This window comes from Carassius gibelio, chromosome B19, assembly GCF_023724105.1.
Source record: "Carassius gibelio isolate Cgi1373 ecotype wild population from Czech Republic chromosome B19, carGib1.2-hapl.c, whole genome shotgun sequence".
In the NCBI taxonomy this organism is placed as follows: domain Eukaryota; kingdom Metazoa; phylum Chordata; class Actinopteri; order Cypriniformes; family Cyprinidae; genus Carassius; species Carassius gibelio.
In genome coordinates this window covers 3,424,480-3,440,598 of record NC_068414.1, presented here as the reverse complement: position 1 = coordinate 3,440,598, position 16,119 = coordinate 3,424,480, and the positions used below count along the sequence as shown (strand labels likewise).

The 16,119-nt window shown below is 45.9% G+C and overlaps 2 non-coding genes across 2 annotated transcripts; both read right to left on the bottom strand.

Annotated features, from left to right (window-relative positions):
- Positions 1-1,896: 1,896 nt before the first annotated feature.
- On the bottom strand, positions 1,897-2,011 carry LOC127980628 (U5 spliceosomal RNA). The gene has a single exon (XR_008159642.1). It is a non-coding gene; the product is annotated as a U5 spliceosomal RNA (small nuclear RNA).
- Positions 2,012-10,753: 8,742 nt separating this feature from the next.
- On the bottom strand, positions 10,754-10,868 carry LOC127980627 (U5 spliceosomal RNA). Its single transcript, XR_008159641.1, has one exon. It is a non-coding gene; the product is annotated as a U5 spliceosomal RNA (small nuclear RNA).
- Between the last annotated feature and the right edge of the window lie 5,251 nt (positions 10,869-16,119).

Here is a 16,119-nt window from a genome sequence, read left to right as displayed (position 1 = left end):
GCATTGACACAATACTTTTTTTTTAAAGCGCAATTTAAAAAAAAAAAAAAAAAAAAAAAAGAGTCCAAACAATGACCCCTGCTACCGGTAGTGTTGCAAGTGTTATGCGACTTCAGCTAATGATGGGTCCATCCGAAATTATTCCATCCAAAAGTTTTGGGTGGAGGCACAGGTCACAGAGGGAGTTCTGCTTCGACGTCAGCCCGAGCCAAAAGATATGCTTTGGCCGGGAATCGAATCCGGGTCAACTGCTTGGAAGGCAGCTATGCTCACCACTATACCACCAACGCAGTCAGCAGTCAGCAACTTGCGCCGTCACTAAGAAGGCTCGAAGTGCACGAGTCGCCGATAGGGCTAGAGGAGCAGATGAGATCTTTGTTTGGACCCGTCACTAAAGAGAGCCTTCAAGAATTTGCATCCCGTCACGTACAAGAAAGCGCTGCCTTCCCATCCGGCTAAATAAACACGAAGTGGTCAAACGCAGAGAGTGCCTATAATAACCAAAAGCCCAATCAAGGCAATCTCTTTCTCATGCCTCTATCTGAAAAGTTGGATAAAATCTTATATGAAAAAAAAAGTCTTTTAAAGAAATCCCTTATTCCGAGGTCACCGTAGCCACCAGATCCAGTCTGTATCCGCTTCAGTCACCCGGATCCAGTCCGTATCCAGAGAAGATGGTGGATCAACACCTAGAAAGGACCTCTATGGCCCAGAAACACAGCGGAGACCGTGACAACTAGATGAGCCGCAGATACAAATCCCTTGTAAAGACCACCTGGACAAGACCACAGGAAACAGATGATTCTTCTGCACAGTCTGACATTCCTGCAGCCTGGACCTGATCTACTGGTTTCGTCTGACAAGGGGAGAACTGTCTCCCCGACTGAGCCTGGTTTCTCACCGGGTTTTTTCTCCATCCTTTCACTGATCGAGTTTTGGTTTCTTCCCTCTGTCGCTTCTGGCAGGCGGAGCTGGGGACACTTCATGTACAGCGATATCGTTGACTTAATTGCAAATTATTGCACAGATACTATTTAAACTGAACTTAGCTGAATGATGTCATCAAAGAGTTCAATAACGAAATGCCTTTAACTGTCATTTTGCTTTTTGACGCACTGTGTTCCTAATTAATGTTGTTCAGTTGCATTGACGCAATACTTTCTGTTTGAAGCGCAATTTAAAAAAAATCAATAAAAGAATCGAACCCGGGTCAACTGCTTGGAAGGCAGCTATGGTCACCACTATACCACCAACGCAGGCGGAAGTCAGTAGCTTTATTGACGCACTGTGTTCCTAATAAATGTTGTTCAGTTGCATTGACACAATACTTTTTTTTTAAAGCGCAATTAAAAAAAAAAAAAAAAAAAAAAAAAAAAAAAAAGAGTCCAAACAATGACCCCTGCTACGGGTAGTGTTGCAAGTGTTATGCGACTTCAGCTAATGATGGGTCCATCCGAAATTATTCCATCCAAAAGTTTTGGGTGGAGGCACAGGTCACAGATGGAGTTCTGCTTCGACGTCAGCCCGAGCCAAAGGACATGCGTTGGCCGGGAATCGAATCCGGGTCAACTGCTTGGAAGGCAGCTATGCTCACCACCATACCACCAACGCAGTCAGCAGTCAGCAACTTGCGCCGTCACTAAGAAGGCTCGAAGTGCACGAGTCGCCGATAGGGCTAGAGGAGCAGATGAGATCTTTGTTTGGACCCGTCACTAAAGAGAGCCTTCAAGAATTTGCATCCCGTCACGTACAAGAAAGCGCTGCCTTCCCATCCGGCTAAATAAACACGAAGTGGTCAAACGCAGAGAGTGCCTATTCAGACGATGACCAGTGGCAAGCCCTCTCGCAGCATGCTGCCGGACGGTCAAACTGATTCTGCTCTTGACATTTCGATGTAGCTCTGCTGTGAGCAGAGCACCCAAAAATACAGGTCACTCGCAAAAGTTCCCCTCCACGGAAATCTTTAGTAAAAGGCGAAAGATTTATGCGACAATGAAGAGAAACTCGAGCTGTGTCTCCAAACCCTCGGGCCTGTGCGCTGCCTCTGTTAAACTACTACGCTCGCCAAGGGTCATCAAGGGTGACAATGCCTGCCCACATGTGTTTCGTCAGCACCCCCCCCCCCCTACTCCAAAAGGGAGGAGTAAAACTCAAAAAAGTCCTCTCGGTCCACCAATAACCAAAAGCCCAATCAAGGCAATCTCTTTCTCATGCCTCTATCTGAAAAGTTGGATAAAATCTTATATGAAAAAAAAAGTCTTTTAAAGAAATCCCTTATTCCGAGGTCACCGTAGCCACCAGATCCAGTCTGTATCCGCTTCAGTCACCCGGATCCAGTCCGTATCCAGAGAAGATGGTGGATCAACACCTAGAAAGGACCTCTATGGCCCAGAAACACAGCGGAGACCGTGACAACTAGATGAGCCGCAGATACAAATCCCCTGTAAAGACCACCTGGACAAGACCACAGGAAACAGATGATTCTTCTGCACAGTCTGACATTCCTGCAGCCTGGAGCTGATCTACCTGTTTCGTCTGACAAGGGGAGAACTGTCTCCCCGATTGAGCCTGGTTTCTCACCGGGTTTTTTCTCCATCCTTTCACCGATCGAGTTTTGGTTTCTTGCCTCTGTCGCTTCTGGCAGGCGGAGCTGGGGACACTTCATGTACAGCGATATCGTTGACTTGATTGCAAATTATTGCACAGATACTATTTAAACTGAACTTAGCTGAATGATGTCATCAAAGAGTTCAATAACGAAATGCCTTTAACTGTCATTTTGCTTTTTGACGCACTGTGTTCCTAATAAATGTTGTTCAGTTGCATTGACACAATACTTTTTGTTTAAAGCGCAATTAAAAAAAAAAAAAAAAAAAAAAAGAGTCCAAACAATGACCCCTGCTACCGGTAGTGTTGCAAGTGTTATGCGACTTCAGCTAATGATGGGTCCATCCGAAATTATTCCATCCAAAAGTTTTGGGTGGAGGCACAGGTCACAGAGGGAGTTCTGCTTCGACGTCAGCCCGAGCCAAAGGATATGCGTTGGCCGGGAATCGAATCCGTGTCAACTGCTTGGAAGGCAGCTATGCTCACCACTATACCACCAACGCAGTCAGCAGTCAGCAACTTGCGCCGTCACTAAGAAGGCTCGAAGTGCACGAGTCGCCGATAGGGCTAGAGGAGCAGATGAGATCTTTGTTTGGACCCGTCACTAAAGAGAGCCTTCAAGAATTTGCATCCCGTCACGTACAAGAAAGCGCTGCCTTCCCATCCGGCTAAATAAACACGAAGTGGTCAAACGCAGAGAGTGCCTATAATAACCAAAAGCCCAATCAAGGCAATCTCTTTCTCATGCCTCTATCTGAAAAGTTGGATAAAATCTTATATGAAAAAAAAAAGTCTTTTAAAGAAATCCCTTATTCCGAGGTCACCGTAGCCACCAGATCCAGTCTGTATCCGCTTCAGTCACCCGGATCCAGTCCGTATCCAGAGAAGATGGTGGATCAACACCTAGAAAGGACCTCTATGGCCCAGAAACACAGCGGAGACCGTGACAACTAGATGAGCCGCAGATACAAATCCCTTGTAAAGACCACCTGGACAAGACCACAGGAAACAGATGATTCTTCTGCACAGTCTGACATTCCTGCAGCCTGGACCTGATCTACTGGTTTCGTCTGACAAGGGGAGAACTGTCTCCCCGACTGAGCCTGGTTTCTCACCGGGTTTTTTCTCCATCCTTTCACCGATCGAGTTTTGGTTTCTTCCCTCTGTCGCTTCTGGCAGGCGGAGCTGGGGACACTTCATGTACAGCGATATCGTTGACTTGATTGCAAATTATTGCACAGATACTATTTAAACTGAACTTAGCTGAATGATGTCATCAAAGAGTTCAATAACGAAATGCCTTTAACTGTCATTTTGCTTTTTGACGCACTGTGTTCCTAATAAATGTTGTTCAGTTGCATTGACACAATACTTTTTTTTTAAAGCGCAATTAAAAAAAAAAAAAAAAAAAGAGTCCAAACAATGACCCCTGCTACGGGTAGTGTTGCAAGTGTTATGCGACTTCAGCTAACGATGGGTCCATCCGAAATTATTCCATCCAAAAGTTTTGGGTGGAGGCACAGGTCACAGAGGGAGTTCTGCTTCGACGTCAGCCCGAGCCAAAGGATATGCTTTGGCCGGGAATCGAATCCGGGTCAACTGCTTGGAAGGCAGCTATGCTCACCACTATACCACCAACGCAGTCAGCAGTCAGCAACTTGCGCCGTCACTAAGAAGGCTCGAAGTGCACGAGTCGCCGATAGGGCTAGAGGAGCAGATGAGATCTTTGTTTGGACCCGTCACTAAAGAGAGCCTTCAAGAATTTGCATCCCGTCACGTACAAGAAAGCGCTGCCTTCCCATCCGGCTAAATAAACACGAAGTGGTCAAACGCAGAGAGTGCCTATAATAACCAAAAGCCCAATCAAGGCAATCTCTTTCTCATGCCTCTATCTGAAAAGTTGGATAAAATCTTATATGAAAAAAAAAGTCTTTTAAAGAAATCCCTTATTCCGAGGTCACCGTAGCCACCAGATCCAGTCTGTATCCGCTTCAGTCACCCGGATCCAGTCCGTATCCAGAGAAGATGGTGGATCAACACCTAGAAAGGACCTCTATGGCCCAGAAACACAGCGGAGACCGTGACAACTAGATGAGCCGCAGATACAAATCCCTTGTAAAGACCACCTGGACAAGACCACAGGAAACAGATGATTCTTCTGCACAGTCTGACATTCCTGCAGCCTGGAGCTGATCTACTGGTTTCGTCTGACAAGGGGAGAACTGTCTCCCCGACTGAGCCTGGTTTCTCACCGGGTTTTTTCTCCATCCTTTCACCGATCGAGTTTTGGTTTCTTCCCTCTGTCGCTTCTGGCAGGCGGAGCTGGGGACACTTCATGTACAGCGATATCGTTGACTTGATTGCAAATTATTGCACAGATACTATTTAAACTGAACTTAGCTGAATGATGTCATCAAAGAGTTCAATAACGAAATGCCTTTAACTGTCATTTTGCTTTTTGACGCACTGTGTTCCTAATTAATGTTGTTCAGTTGCATTGACGCAATACTTTCTGTTTGAAGCGCAATTTAAAAAAAATCAATAAAAGAATCGAACCCGGGTCAACTGCTTGGAAGGCAGCTATGCTCACCACTATACCACCAACGCAGGCGGAAGTCAGTAGCTTTATTGACGCACTGTGTTCCTAATAAATGTTGTTCAGTTGCATTGACACAATACTTTTTTTTTAAAGCGCAATTTAAAAAAAAAAAAAAAAAAAAAAAGAGTCCAAACAATGACCCCTGCTACCGGTAGTGTTGCAAGTGTTATGCGACTTCAGCTATTGATGGGTCCATCCGAAATTATTCCATCCAAAAGTTTTGGGTGGAGGCACAGGTCACAGAGGGAGTTCTGCTTCGACGTCAGCCCGAGCCAAAGGATATGCTTTGGCCGGGAATCGAATCCGGGTCAACTGCTTGGAAGGCAGCTATGCTAACCACTATACCACCAACGCAGTCAGCAGTCAGCAACTTGCGCCGTCACTAAGAAGGCTCGAAGTGCACGAGTCGCCGATAGGGCTAGAGGAGCAGATGAGATCTTTGTTTGGACCCGTCACTAAAGAGAGCCTTCAAGAATTTGCATCCCGTCACGTACAAGAAAGCGCTGCCTTCCCATCCGGCTAAATAAACACGAAGTGGTCAAACGCAGAGAGTGCCTATAATAACCAAAAGCCCAATCAAGGCAATCTCTTTCTCATGCCTCTATCTGAAAAGTTGGATAAAATCTTATATGAAAAAAAAAGTCTTTTAAAGAAATCCCTTATTCCGAGGTCACCGTAGCCACCAGATCCAGTCTGTATCCGCTTCAGTCACCCGGATCCAGTCCGTATCCAGAGAAGATGGTGGATCAACACCTAGAAAGGACCTCTATGGCCCAGAAACACAGCGGAGACCGTGACAACTAGATGAGCCGCAGATACAAATCCCTTGTAAAGACCACCTGGACAAGACCACAGGAAACAGATGATTCTTCTGCACAGTCTGACATTCCTGCAGCCTGGACCTGATCTACTGGTTTCGTCTGACAAGGGGAGAACTGTCTCCCCGACTGAGCCTGGTTTCTCACCGGGTTTTTTCTCCATCCTTTCACCGATCGAGTTTTGGTTTCTTCCCTCTGTCGCTTCTGGCAGGCGGAGCTGGGGACACTTCATGTACAGCGATATCGTTGACTTGATTGCAAATTATTGCACAGATACTATTTAAACTGAACTTAGCTGAATGATGTCATCAAAGAGTTCAATAACGAAATGCCTTTAACTGTCATTTTGCTTTTTGACGCACTGTGTTCCTAATAAATGTTGTTCAGTTGCATTGACACAATACTTTTTGTTTAAAGCGCAATTAAAAAAAAAAAAAAAAAAAAGAGTCCAAACAATGACCCCTGCTACGGGTAGTGTTGCAAGTGTTATGCGACTTCAGCTAACGATGGGTCCATCCGAAATTATTCCATCCAAAAGTTTTGGGTGGAGGCACAGGTCACAGAGGGAGTTCTGCTTCGACGTCAGCCCGAGCCAAAGGATATGCTTTGGCCGGGAATCGAATCCGGGTCAACTGCTTGGAAGGCAGCTATGCTCACCACTATACCACCAACGCAGTCAGCAGTCAGCAACTTGCGCCGTCACTAAGAAGGCTCGAAGTGCACGAGTCGCCGATAGGGCTAGAGGAGCAGATGAGATCTTTGTTTGGACCCGTCACTAAAGAGAGCCTTCAAGAATTTGCATCCCGTCACGTACAAGAAAGCGCTGCCTTCCCATCCGGCTAAATAAACACGAAGTGGTCAAACGCAGAGAGTGCCTATAATAACCAAAAGCCCAATCAAGGCAATCTCTTTCTCATGCCTCTATCTGAAAAGTTGGATAAAATCTTATATGAAAAAAAAAGTCTTTTAAAGAAATCCCTTATTCCGAGGTCACCGTAGCCACCAGATCCAGTCTGTATCCGCTTCAGTCACCCGGATCCAGTCCGTATCCAGAGAAGATGGTGGACCAACACCTAGAAAGGACCTCTATGGCCCAGAAACACAGCGGAGACCGTGACAACTAGATGAGCCGCAGATACAAATCCCTTGTAAAGACCACCTGGACAAGACCACAGGAAACAGATGATTCTTCTGCACAGTCTGACATTCCTGCAGCCTGGACCTGATCTACTGGTTTCGTCTGACAAGGGGAGAACTGTCTCCCCGACTGAGCCTGGTTTCTCACCGGGTTTTTTCTCCATCCTTTCACCGATCGAGTTTTGGTTTCTTCCCTCTGTCGCTTCTGGCAGGCGGAGCTGGGGACACTTCATGTACAGCGATATCGTTGACTTGATTGCAAATTATTGCACAGATACTATTTAAACTGAACTTAGCTGAATGATGTCATCAAAGAGTTCAATAACGAAATGCCTTTAACTGTCATTTTGCTTTTTGACGCACTGTGTTCCTAATAAATGTTGTTCAGTTGCATTGACACAATACTTTTTGTTTAAAGCGCAATTAAAAAAAAAAAAAAAAAAAGAGTCCAAACAATGACCCCTGCTACGGGTAGTGTTGCAAGTGTTATGCGACTTCAGCTAACGATGGGTCCATCCGAAATTATTCCATCCAAAAGTTTTGGGTGGAGGCACAGGTCACAGAGGGAGTTCTGCTTCGACGTCAGCCCGAGCCAAAGGATATGCTTTGGCCGGGAATCGAATCCGGGTCAACTGCTTGGAAGGCAGCTATGCTCACCACTATACCACCAACGCAGTCAGCAGTCAGCAACTTGCGCCGTCACTAAGAAGGCTCGAAGTGCACGAGTCGCCGATAGGGCTAGAGGAGCAGATGAGATCTTTGTTTGGACCCGTCACTAAAGAGAGCCTTCAAGAATTTGCATCCCGTCACGTACAAGAAAGCGCTGCCTTCCCATCCGGCTAAATAAACACGAAGTGGTCAAACGCAGAGAGTGCCTATAATAACCAAAAGCCCAATCAAGGCAATCTCTTTCTCATGCCTCTATCTGAAAAGTTGGATAAAATCTTATATGAAAAAAAAAGTCTTTTAAAGAAATCCCTTATTCCGAGGTCACCGTAGCCACCAGATCCAGTCTGTATCCGCTTCAGTCACCCGGATCCAGTCCGTATCCAGAGAAGATGGTGGATCAACACCTAGAAAGGACCTCTATGGCCCAGAAACACAGCGGAGACCGTGACAACTAGATGAGCCGCAGATACAAATCCCTTGTAAAGACCACCTGGACAAGACCACAGGAAACAGATGATTCTTCTGCACAGTCTGACATTCCTGCAGCCTGGACCTGATCTACTGGTTTCGTCTGACAAGGGGAGAACTGTCTCCCCGACTGAGCCTGGTTTCTCACCGGGTTTTTTCTCCATCCTTTCACCGATCGAGTTTTGGTTTCTTCCCTCTGTCGCTTCTGGCAGGCGGAGCTGGGGACACTTCATGTACAGCGATATCGTTGACTTGATTGCAAATTATTGCACAGATACTATTTAAACTGAACTTAGCTGAATGATGTCATCAAAGAGTTCAATAACGAAATGCCTTTAACTGTCATTTTGCTTTTTGACGCACTGTGTTCCTAATTAATGTTGTTCAGTTGCATTGACGCAATACTTTCTGTTTGAAGCGCAATTTAAAAAAAATCAATAAAAGAATCGAACCCGGGTCAACTGCTTGGAAGGCAGCTATGCTCACCACTATACCACCAACGCAGGCGGAAGTCAGTAGCTTTATTGACGCACTGTGTTCCTAATAAATGTTGTTCAGTTGCATTGACACAATACTTTTTTTTTAAAGCGCAATTTAAAAAAAAAAAAAAAAAAAAAAAAGAGTCCAAACAATGACCCCTGCTACCGGTAGTGTTGCAAGTGTTATGCGACTTCAGCTAATGATGGGTCCATCCGAAATTATTCCATCCAAAAGTTTTGGGTGGAGGCACAGGTCACAGAGGGAGTTCTGCTTCGACGTCAGCCCGAGCCAAAAGATATGCTTTGGCCGGGAATCGAATCCGGGTCAACTGCTTGGAAGGCAGCTATGCTCACCACTATACCACCAACGCAGTCAGCAGTCAGCAACTTGCGCCGTCACTAAGAAGGCTCGAAGTGCACGAGTCGCCGATAGGGCTAGAGGAGCAGATGAGATCTTTGTTTGGACCCGTCACTAAAGAGAGCCTTCAAGAATTTGCATCCCGTCACGTACAAGAAAGCGCTGCCTTCCCATCCGGCTAAATAAACACGAAGTGGTCAAACGCAGAGAGTGCCTATAATAACCAAAAGCCCAATCAAGGCAATCTCTTTCTCATGCCTCTATCTGAAAAGTTGGATAAAATCTTATATGAAAAAAAAAGTCTTTTAAAGAAATCCCTTATTCCGAGGTCACCGTAGCCACCAGATCCAGTCTGTATCCGCTTCAGTCACCCGGATCCAGTCCGTATCCAGAGAAGATGGTGGATCAACACCTAGAAAGGACCTCTATGGCCCAGAAACACAGCGGAGACCGTGACAACTAGATGAGCCGCAGATACAAATCCCTTGTAAAGACCACCTGGACAAGACCACAGGAAACAGATGATTCTTCTGCACAGTCTGACATTCCTGCAGCCTGGACCTGATCTACTGGTTTCGTCTGACAAGGGGAGAACTGTCTCCCCGACTGAGCCTGGTTTCTCACCGGGTTTTTTCTCCATCCTTTCACTGATCGAGTTTTGGTTTCTTCCCTCTGTCGCTTCTGGCAGGCGGAGCTGGGGACACTTCATGTACAGCGATATCGTTGACTTAATTGCAAATTATTGCACAGATACTATTTAAACTGAACTTAGCTGAATGATGTCATCAAAGAGTTCAATAACGAAATGCCTTTAACTGTCATTTTGCTTTTTGACGCACTGTGTTCCTAATTAATGTTGTTCAGTTGCATTGACGCAATACTTTCTGTTTGAAGCGCAATTTAAAAAAAATCAATAAAAGAATCGAACCCGGGTCAACTGCTTGGAAGGCAGCTATGGTCACCACTATACCACCAACGCAGGCGGAAGTCAGTAGCTTTATTGACGCACTGTGTTCCTAATAAATGTTGTTCAGTTGCATTGACACAATACTTTTTTTTTAAAGCGCAATTAAAAAAAAAAAAAAAAAAAAAAAAAAAAAAAAGAGTCCAAACAATGACCCCTGCTACGGGTAGTGTTGCAAGTGTTATGCGACTTCAGCTAATGATGGGTCCATCCGAAATTATTCCATCCAAAAGTTTTGGGTGGAGGCACAGGTCACAGATGGAGTTCTGCTTCGACGTCAGCCCGAGCCAAAGGACATGCGTTGGCCGGGAATCGAATCCGGGTCAACTGCTTGGAAGGCAGCTATGCTCACCACCATACCACCAACGCAGTCAGCAGTCAGCAACTTGCGCCGTCACTAAGAAGGCTCGAAGTGCACGAGTCGCCGATAGGGCTAGAGGAGCAGATGAGATCTTTGTTTGGACCCGTCACTAAAGAGAGCCTTCAAGAATTTGCATCCCGTCACGTACAAGAAAGCGCTGCCTTCCCATCCGGCTAAATAAACACGAAGTGGTCAAACGCAGAGAGTGCCTATTCAGACGATGACCAGTGGCAAGCCCTCTCGCAGCATGCTGCCGGACGGTCAAACTGATTCTGCTCTTGACATTTCGATGTAGCTCTGCTGTGAGCAGAGCACCCAAAAATACAGGTCACTCGCAAAAGTTCCCCTCCACGGAAATCTTTAGTAAAAGGCGAAAGATTTATGCGACAATGAAGAGAAACTCGAGCTGTGTCTCCAAACCCTCGGGCCTGTGCGCTGCCTCTGTTAAACTACTACGCTCGCCAAGGGTCATCAAGGGTGACAATGCCTGCCCACATGTGTTTCGTCAGCACCCCCCCCCCCTACTCCAAAAGGGAGGAGTAAAACTCAAAAAAGTCCTCTCGGTCCACCAATAACCAAAAGCCCAATCAAGGCAATCTCTTTCTCATGCCTCTATCTGAAAAGTTGGATAAAATCTTATATGAAAAAAAAAGTCTTTTAAAGAAATCCCTTATTCCGAGGTCACCGTAGCCACCAGATCCAGTCTGTATCCGCTTCAGTCACCCGGATCCAGTCCGTATCCAGAGAAGATGGTGGATCAACACCTAGAAAGGACCTCTATGGCCCAGAAACACAGCGGAGACCGTGACAACTAGATGAGCCGCAGATACAAATCCCCTGTAAAGACCACCTGGACAAGACCACAGGAAACAGATGATTCTTCTGCACAGTCTGACATTCCTGCAGCCTGGAGCTGATCTACCTGTTTCGTCTGACAAGGGGAGAACTGTCTCCCCGATTGAGCCTGGTTTCTCACCGGGTTTTTTCTCCATCCTTTCACCGATCGAGTTTTGGTTTCTTGCCTCTGTCGCTTCTGGCAGGCGGAGCTGGGGACACTTCATGTACAGCGATATCGTTGACTTGATTGCAAATTATTGCACAGATACTATTTAAACTGAACTTAGCTGAATGATGTCATCAAAGAGTTCAATAACGAAATGCCTTTAACTGTCATTTTGCTTTTTGACGCACTGTGTTCCTAATAAATGTTGTTCAGTTGCATTGACACAATACTTTTTGTTTAAAGCGCAATTAAAAAAAAAAAAAAAAAAAAAAAGAGTCCAAACAATGACCCCTGCTACCGGTAGTGTTGCAAGTGTTATGCGACTTCAGCTAATGATGGGTCCATCCGAAATTATTCCATCCAAAAGTTTTGGGTGGAGGCACAGGTCACAGAGGGAGTTCTGCTTCGACGTCAGCCCGAGCCAAAGGATATGCGTTGGCCGGGAATCGAATCCGTGTCAACTGCTTGGAAGGCAGCTATGCTCACCACTATACCACCAACGCAGTCAGCAGTCAGCAACTTGCGCCGTCACTAAGAAGGCTCGAAGTGCACGAGTCGCCGATAGGGCTAGAGGAGCAGATGAGATCTTTGTTTGGACCCGTCACTAAAGAGAGCCTTCAAGAATTTGCATCCCGTCACGTACAAGAAAGCGCTGCCTTCCCATCCGGCTAAATAAACACGAAGTGGTCAAACGCAGAGAGTGCCTATAATAACCAAAAGCCCAATCAAGGCAATCTCTTTCTCATGCCTCTATCTGAAAAGTTGGATAAAATCTTATATGAAAAAAAAAAGTCTTTTAAAGAAATCCCTTATTCCGAGGTCACCGTAGCCACCAGATCCAGTCTGTATCCGCTTCAGTCACCCGGATCCAGTCCGTATCCAGAGAAGATGGTGGATCAACACCTAGAAAGGACCTCTATGGCCCAGAAACACAGCGGAGACCGTGACAACTAGATGAGCCGCAGATACAAATCCCTTGTAAAGACCACCTGGACAAGACCACAGGAAACAGATGATTCTTCTGCACAGTCTGACATTCCTGCAGCCTGGACCTGATCTACTGGTTTCGTCTGACAAGGGGAGAACTGTCTCCCCGACTGAGCCTGGTTTCTCACCGGGTTTTTTCTCCATCCTTTCACCGATCGAGTTTTGGTTTCTTCCCTCTGTCGCTTCTGGCAGGCGGAGCTGGGGACACTTGATGTACAGCGATATCGTTGACTTGATTGCAAATTATTGCACAGATACTATTTAAACTGAACTTAGCTGAATGATGTCATCAAAGAGTTCAATAACGAAATGCCTTTAACTGTCATTTTGCTTTTTGACGCACTGTGTTCCTAATAAATGTTGTTCAGTTGCATTGACACAATACTTTTTTTTTAAAGCGCAATTAAAAAAAAAAAAAAAAAAAGAGTCCAAACAATGACCCCTGCTACGGGTAGTGTTGCAAGTGTTATGCGACTTCAGCTAACGATGGGTCCATCCGAAATTATTCCATCCAAAAGTTTTGGGTGGAGGCACAGGTCACAGAGGGAGTTCTGCTTCGACGTCAGCCCGAGCCAAAGGATATGCTTTGGCCGGGAATCGAATCCGGGTCAACTGCTTGGAAGGCAGCTATGCTCACCACTATACCACCAACGCAGTCAGCAGTCAGCAACTTGCGCCGTCACTAAGAAGGCTCGAAGTGCACGAGTCGCCGATAGGGCTAGAGGAGCAGATGAGATCTTTGTTTGGACCCGTCACTAAAGAGAGCCTTCAAGAATTTGCATCCCGTCACGTACAAGAAAGCGCTGCCTTCCCATCCGGCTAAATAAACACGAAGTGGTCAAACGCAGAGAGTGCCTATAATAACCAAAAGCCCAATCAAGGCAATCTCTTTCTCATGCCTCTATCTGAAAAGTTGGATAAAATCTTATATGAAAAAAAAAGTCTTTTAAAGAAATCCCTTATTCCGAGGTCACCGTAGCCACCAGATCCAGTCTGTATCCGCTTCAGTCACCCGGATCCAGTCCGTATCCAGAGAAGATGGTGGATCAACACCTAGAAAGGACCTCTATGGCCCAGAAACACAGCGGAGACCGTGACAACTAGATGAGCCGCAGATACAAATCCCTTGTAAAGACCACCTGGACAAGACCACAGGAAACAGATGATTCTTCTGCACAGTCTGACATTCCTGCAGCCTGGAGCTGATCTACTGGTTTCGTCTGACAAGGGGAGAACTGTCTCCCCGACTGAGCCTGGTTTCTCACCGGGTTTTTTCTCCATCCTTTCACCGATCGAGTTTTGGTTTCTTCCCTCTGTCGCTTCTGGCAGGCGGAGCTGGGGACACTTCATGTACAGCGATATCGTTGACTTGATTGCAAATTATTGCACAGATACTATTTAAACTGAACTTAGCTGAATGATGTCATCAAAGAGTTCAATAACGAAATGCCTTTAACTGTCATTTTGCTTTTTGACGCACTGTGTTCCTAATTAATGTTGTTCAGTTGCATTGACGCAATACTTTCTGTTTGAAGCGCAATTTAAAAAAAATCAATAAAAGAATCGAACCCGGGTCAACTGCTTGGAAGGCAGCTATGCTCACCACTATACCACCAACGCAGGCGGAAGTCAGTAGCTTTATTGACGCACTGTGTTCCTAATAAATGTTGTTCAGTTGCATTGACACAATACTTTTTTTTTAAAGCGCAATTTAAAAAAAAAAAAAAAAAAAAAAAAGAGTCCAAACAATGACCCCTGCTACCGGTAGTGTTGCAAGTGTTATGCGACTTCAGCTATTGATGGGTCCATCCGAAATTATTCCATCCAAAAGTTTTGGGTGGAGGCACAGGTCACAGAGGGAGTTCTGCTTCGACGTCAGCCCGAGCCAAAGGATATGCTTTGGCCGGGAATCGAATCCGGGTCAACTGCTTGGAAGGCAGCTATGCTAACCACTATACCACCAACGCAGTCAGCAGTCAGCAACTTGCGCCGTCACTAAGAAGGCTCGAAGTGCACGAGTCGCCGATAGGGCTAGAGGAGCAGATGAGATCTTTGTTTGGACCCGTCACTAAAGAGAGCCTTCAAGAATTTGCATCCCGTCACGTACAAGAAAGCGCTGCCTTCCCATCCGGCTAAATAAACACGAAGTGGTCAAACGCAGAGAGTGCCTATAATAACCAAAAGCCCAATCAAGGCAATCTCTTTCTCATGCCTCTATCTGAAAAGTTGGATAAAATCTTATATGAAAAAAAAAGTCTTTTAAAGAAATCCCTTATTCCGAGGTCACCGTAGCCACCAGATCCAGTCTGTATCCGCTTCAGTCACCCGGATCCAGTCCGTATCCAGAGAAGATGGTGGATCAACACCTAGAAAGGACCTCTATGGCCCAGAAACACAGCGGAGACCGTGACAACTAGATGAGCCGCAGATACAAATCCCTTGTAAAGACCACCTGGACAAGACCACAGGAAACAGATGATTCTTCTGCACAGTCTGACATTCCTGCAGCCTGGACCTGATCTACTGGTTTCGTCTGACAAGGGGAGAACTGTCTCCCCGACTGAGCCTGGTTTCTCACCGGGTTTTTTCTCCATCCTTTCACCGATCGAGTTTTGGTTTCTTCCCTCTGTCGCTTCTGGCAGGCGGAGCTGGGGACACTTCATGTACAGCGATATCGTTGACTTGATTGCAAATTATTGCACAGATACTATTTAAACTGAACTTAGCTGAATGATGTCATCAAAGAGTTCAATAACGAAATGCCTTTAACTGTCATTTTGCTTTTTGACGCACTGTGTTCCTAATAAATGTTGTTCAGTTGCATTGACACAATACTTTTTGTTTAAAGCGCAATTAAAAAAAAAAAAAAAAAAAAGAGTCCAAACAATGACCCCTGCTACGGGTAGTGTTGCAAGTGTTATGCGACTTCAGCTAACGATGGGTCCATCCGAAATTATTCCATCCAAAAGTTTTGGGTGGAGGCACAGGTCACAGAGGGAGTTCTGCTTCGACGTCAGCCCGAGCCAAAGGATATGCTTTGGCCGGGAATCGAATCCGGGTCAACTGCTTGGAAGGCAGCTATGCTCACCACTATACCACCAACGCAGTCAGCAGTCAGCAACTTGCGCCGTCACTAAGAAGGCTCGAAGTGCACGAGTCGCCGATAGGGCTAGAGGAGCAGATGAGATCTTTGTTTGGACCCGTCACTAAAGAGAGCCTTCAAGAATTTGCATCCCGTCACGTACAAGAAAGCGCTGCCTTCCCATCCGGCTAAATAAACACGAAGTGGTCAAACGCAGAGAGTGCCTATAATAACCAAAAGCCCAATCAAGGCAATCTCTTTCTCATGCCTCTATCTGAAAAGTTGGATAAAATCTTATATGAAAAAAAAAGTCTTTTAAAGAAATCCCTTATTCCGAGGTCACCGTAGCCACCAGATCCAGTCTGTATCCGCTTCAGTCACCCGGATCCAGTCCGTATCCAGAGAAGATGGTGGACCAACACCTAGAAAGGACCTCTATGGCCCAGAAACACAGCGGAGACCGTGACAACTAGATGAGCCGCAGATACAAATCCCTTGTAAAGACCACCTGGACAAGACCACAGGAAACAGATGATTCTTCTGCACAGTCTGACATTCCTGCAGCCTGGACCTGATCTACTGGTTTC